This window comes from Parus major, chromosome 5 (genome assembly GCF_001522545.3).
Source record: "Parus major isolate Abel chromosome 5, Parus_major1.1, whole genome shotgun sequence".
Lineage (NCBI taxonomy): Eukaryota > Metazoa > Chordata > Aves > Passeriformes > Paridae > Parus > Parus major.
The window spans coordinates 9,010,557-9,016,293 of NC_031774.1; the positions used below are offsets into that span (position 1 = coordinate 9,010,557).

The 5,737-nt window shown below is 46.1% G+C and overlaps 1 protein-coding gene across 1 annotated transcript in view; it reads left to right on the plus strand.

The window, feature by feature from the left end:
- Positions 1-5,350: 5,350 nt before the first annotated feature.
- MICAL2 (microtubule associated monooxygenase, calponin and LIM domain containing 2) overlaps positions 5,351-5,737 on the plus strand; it is a 113,036-nt gene continuing 112,649 nt past the window's right edge. The window contains exon 1 of the mRNA XM_015630690.3: positions 5,351-5,559. The gene's annotated coding sequence lies outside the window, so the exon portion shown is untranslated. The remainder of the gene's footprint in view (positions 5,560-5,737) is intronic.

Consider the following 5,737-nt stretch of genomic DNA (forward strand, 5'->3'; position numbering starts at 1 on the left):
CCTCCCAGAGCCTCCCAGAGCCTCCCAGAACCTCCCAGAGCCTCCCAGAACCCCCCTGAACCTCCCAGAACCTCCCAGAGTCTCCCAGAGCCTTCCAGAACCTCCCACAGCCTCCCAGAGCCTCCCAGAGTCTTCCAGAACCTCCCAGAGCCTCCCAGAGCCTTCCACAGCCTCCCAGAACCTCCCAGAGCAAGCTCTGCCGTTGCCAAGGAGGGCACCTCCTTCCCTGAGATTCAGCAGTGAGATTGCAGCACGGCTGGGCTGTGTGTGGAGCCACAGCAGCCAAAGGAACAATTGCAGCAGCACAGAGAGACTCCAAGGGCTTCACTCCAAAATCAGGGATCTGTGAGCCAGGGAGGATGGCACTGAGAACTCCTGGGGTTTCATCCTTGAGTTAGGGAAGTGTTGTTTGAGTGTTCAGCTGCCTGAGAAATGGTGATTTCCCTCAAATGCCTCTGCATCCAGACCCACAGTGATGGTCCTCCCTGCCCCAAACCCTCTGTCATTCTTCCATTAATGACACTCAGGGAAGTCTTTGTTCAGGAACACCCACAAAACAGAAATAACATTTAATTAAATAAAGTCTCCGCTAAGATTTAATATGCTAAGATCAAAGCCTGTGGAAGTGATCTTTGTCTCTGACAGAAGGTTTCCCACAGATGAGAAATAATCTAGGTTCTTGCTGACAACACGTACAGAAAAGTTAATTTGTATTAAGAATGTGTTTACAGAATGCTCCCCTTACTCACTGACAGTCACATTCTAGGAACTGTTTCCACACAGGTGTGTGAGCTGTTTCTACTGTTTGTGTATTTTGGTTTTTTGGGGTTTTTTTTGTCTTTTCTCACTAAATGTCCCTAAGACATCTCTCACAGAGCCCTGGGTTTTTCTCCTGATACAATCTGAACCCTCTCTGCCTGTTTTGCAATGTGACAATCCCTCAAGCAGCTGGCAGATCCTGGCTCAGGCAGATGTTTTAGCACCCCAGCAAAGCAGAATGTCTTTCCCAGCTGCACACAGCCTGGAATCACTTGGCTCAGAAGAGCATTAACTTCAATTCCTTTATCACTTTATCTCATTGAGGTCTCATTTTTCTCTGCAGAGCCTTAATGTGAAATCAAGTATGGCCAAAGCTGGAGCACATTTTCAGGGAAGGTGTCAGCACAGCAGAGCAGGAAGGAAATGTTATCAGCTCTGCTGAGCTCGGTGGGTTGGATTTTCAGAGTCCTTTGTCAGCACAATCCAAAGAGCAGCGCTGGCTGGGGAAACGAGGCCTGACACAAAGCCTATCAGAATCCATGCTAAATAACACTTAATTACTTGATCCTTTTCTCTCTGAACTCAGGGAGATGTTGGCATTTATTTCAAAAGAAGCAGCTCCATGGCTTTGATATCTCTCATGTATTTCTCACAGTACTCACTTCTGCAAATCAAAGCAGAATCAAGAGCTTATTTTTTTATTCCTTTGAGCACACCAACCTAAGTGTCAGAAATGAAAATATAAAATATCTGTGGAATAAACTCTGATGATTTAACATTGATAAAATGAAGGCTTTCAGTGGTATTCCTAAGAGTAATAATAAAAACTTATCAAAGAGTGAATCTTTTAACAGCTGAATAAAAGACTGGGTACAAGAAGGAAAGAAAAAGTTGGAACTCTTTGTAATAATGGTTTATTCCACCCTTCATAATGTCCACCTTATTTGGTTATCTGTCAAATCTTCCCCAAGTTCAGATGCACTTTGCAAGATGATAATGTTTCCCATGAGAGGTTTAAAACTTCTTAGGGCTGTGACTGTTGCTTTTCAGAACTCAAAAAATGTTTCCAGAATTTGTAATTACAACATCACCAGAGCTGACATTATTGCTTAATGAAGTAAAACAACACTGAGATGTGACTCCATTATAGGAATAAATACAGGATAAATAAATTCATGCCTTACTAAAATTAAAGTTGTCCTGGGGATTCTGAGATTCATTTCTTCTGCCTTCCAGGAAGGAGTGGTTTTGATTCATGAGCTGAAGATTTGGAAGAGGCTGGTGCTGGCTAGCTGGTGTGTCTCTCTATGAAACTGCATTTAGCAAAGTGTCTTAGGAAATGAATTGATTAGAGATGAATGATACGAGGAGCAAGAGATCATCCTGTGCCCATTTGGTGTATTATTAGAAATTTCACAGCAGTAAAATCCTTTTTAGCCCCAGGGAGATCCAGCCAGCAAAGACATGTGACCCAGAGTGCAATTTCCTGGATTTGTGTCAGTGACATGCATCAAACAAACTCCAACTCCTGTTTGTCAAAAAAACAGAGAAAAAACACGTGGGAAACTCAAACCACCTGCACACTGTGCCCAAAATGCAAAGGAGAATGTGTGTGTGGAGGGAAGAAGGGCCAGTGCTGGCAGCCTGGGGATGTGCTGCTGCCCAGCTGTGCCCAGGGATGGCTTCTGGCAGCCTGGGGATGTGCTACTGCCCAGCTGTGCCCAGGGATGGCTTCTGGCAGCCTGGGGATGTGCTACTGCCCAGCTGTGCCCAGGGATGGCTTCTGGCAGCTCTCAGACCAGAGGTAAACACAAACCCAGCAGTCTGGGGATGTGCTACTGCCCAGCTGTGCCCAGGGATGGCTTCTGGCAGCTCTCAGACCAGAGGTAAACACAAACCCAGCAGCTGGGAGAGCCCTGCTCCTGCAGCACTGGGTGTGTGAGAAGCTGCTCGCAGGAGGAAGGCAGGATGGTGAAGGACACGGCCCCAAACTTCCCTAACAAATGAACTCGGAGCCTCCCGTGGGAAAAAGGCTGGAAAATTAGCTGTGTATGCTTCACAGCTACTTCTGTCTGCTTTTGCTAATGAATCAAAGTGTTTTGAACTCTGCCCCAACAGACCTGTATAAATCTGTTAATGTGCTTGGAAACTTGAACAGAAATGTTGCTTAGAAGGCGTCTCACACTGGAATAGTTCCTTTATATGCTAAGGGTATTATCTGATACACCCAGGATTGGGTAGGAAGGGCTATTTCCTGCACATGTGGTAAGAAAATCCAGCTATTCCAGGCCCCAGGAAAATTACATGCTCCCACATAAAGAACCCAGCTTCCTTTCCTTAGATCTGTTTTCTTTTCCTCACTCTATAAAGCAAAATTCCTTTAAAAGAACCACCCTAATGGCTTCCTATGCTGATACTAACCTAAAAGCATTAATGAAGGAAGAGAACATGAAAATCTGTATTTAACTACTGATTCTCACCAGAGAGGAGTAGCATGAGCAACTTCAAACCAAGAGCAGGAAAATACCCACAGTGGCTTCCACATGATGCAGCAGAATGTCATTTCATCCTCACAACCCCCAAAAGGGAAGGAAGTCCTGTTACCCTCACCCTACCACAGACCACAAACTGATACATGATGAAATCTCCAAGTCTTAAAGAAAATAAATGATTGAGGAGGGAGCTCAGCATGGTCTCCTGAGAGCCAGGCCACAACCAGGCCATCCCATCCCTCTTGTATGAAAAATTCAGTTAACTTTGAAGACATCCACAGTTCAGCAGAAAGGATCAGACAAGCTGTTTGAATACCACTAGAAGAGCTTTTATTGTGTGGGATATGTAGATAGGAATCCATTTACAAGAATTTGAATAGATAGGCTTGCACACATCAGGAAGGGAGTGCTGCACATCACCAGCCTCAGAGAGGGATCAACATCCTGCAGCAGAGTTAGCAAGCAAGGCTTTGTAACACTTCATAGGGCTGGATTGTTTTTTAAAAGGACCATTCTTATTCCTTTTTCCTTTCCTTTCAGTGGAGGAGAACAGGCTAGGATTGAAGGAAAAGATTACAAAGCAGCCACATTGTTAGACAAAGGTTAAGGAGCTTGGTGTCAGGGGAAGGGGAGGCTGTGCAGCACCCAGGGAAGTTGTGATTTCCCTTTGGGCTTGTGTGTCCCACACCTCAAAGACGGGCCAGGATATCCCACAGAGCCCCATGTCATGCCAGACTGGTGGCTCCTGATTAATGCTCATTAATCTAATCTTTAGCTGATGTGTGCTCATCTTAGCCCAGAGTGACTGGGCTGTATCTCACTCGTGTTTTCCTCTGGAGAGAGGGAGGTGTGACTCTGAATAAAGAATTTCTTCATTCTGGTTAAGTAACATCTAATGAAACGTAATTCTTAAAGATGGTTGTGATAATAGTTTAGTGTGAGTTACACAGTCATCTTTCAGCCACTTTCAAAGCAGTTAAGGACAATGAGTAAATACACTAATTATAGTTAATAAACAGCAAGGTTCCTGCTGGTCTTCACGCAGCCCCTGATGATGCAGAACAATTTTGGAAGAACTTGGCAGGAAAGGGTTATCTTTTTAAGGACTTGTTAACTTTTTCTGAGAGGCATGGAGGGAAGAGGACAGTTGTGAAGGTGAACAGACACGTGGGAGCTGGAAGTGCAGTAAGCATCTTTCCTAACCAAAAAGGAACATCCATCCTAAAGGAAGAAGTTTTGGAATATTTCCCAGTAGAGGCTAAATTATTTCAGACTTTATATTTTCTGGGTTCTCTGGCTCTCAGTGCTGGACCCAAACTAGCAAGACTTTGTAAAAATCATATAAATATGATTTCTTTCATAGACACATCCCTCTTTGCTAACTACAGATCACTTTTTTTCTGGAAGTTTGCCAACAGGGTTTTCTCATTCCGTGTTCTTGCCTTCCCTTAGGCTGCTAAAGATGAGAGTCTTTTAGATAGCAAGGAAATGGTATTCACCATTATTTCTGTATTCCTGCTTTTATCACTTTGGGGAAAAGTACAGTCAATCTCCTGAAGTTAAACCAGCAGACAAACATACTGCAATTCAAAGTTAATCATTGAGTAAAACTTGGGTTCAGCCAAGCACGATGCAAAAAACTAGAAGACAAATTTCAACCCAAATGAGAGGTATTTTCTACAACCAAATACTTGTCTTAAGATCAATAAATTATTTTAGAGAGTTGGCTAAACCGCTGGTGTCACCAGAGATTATGTTCCATCCAGCTGTGCACGGATGACAAGGGCCACATTCACACTTGTTTTCTCTCCACGTTATCCAAAAGCCGATTCAGATTTGGCTCGAGTGTGCCAAGGGTCAGAGCTCATGTCAGGGGGCCAGGGTCCCGCTGCCTTGTCACCTTCTGCAGGGTCAGCTCGGTGTGGTGACTGTGGGACACCCCAAAGTGTCTCCAGCTGCCTGAGGGTACCTACAAAAAAGGCCTGCTGGGCTTTTTGTCCAGCCTTTAGGTTAGCACACAGGGCTTTAGCTTTGCCCTTTCTGTTGCGGCGCTTCAAGCGACTCCTGATTGTTTTTGTTCCTTTTTCATACAACTTCCCATCAGCGAGATGTCACTGTCTATGGGAGCCGGGCAGTCTCAGTGTTCGCTGTTAGCTGAACTTTCCCCCCAGTGCTTTTCTGCTGCCCTGCTGCCCGAAACCTTCCTGAAGCTGCCGAATATGTGGCGACATTGACGCTTCCTCCAAACCGGAGCCCGAGCAGCGGAGAGGACGCGCCCCGATCTCCCCACGGAGATCCCGCACGGCAGGTGGGGCCTAAAACACCCGGCGGCCGTGGGAAAAACCCCGCAACAGCTCCGAGCGGGGAACCAGCACCTTGCGAGGGGCTGAGCACGCCTGGAGGGGCCGGGGCTGTGCCGGGGCTGGGGCAGTGCCGGGGCTGTACCCGGGCTGTACCGGAGCTAGGGCTGGGGCGGGCGGGCCGGA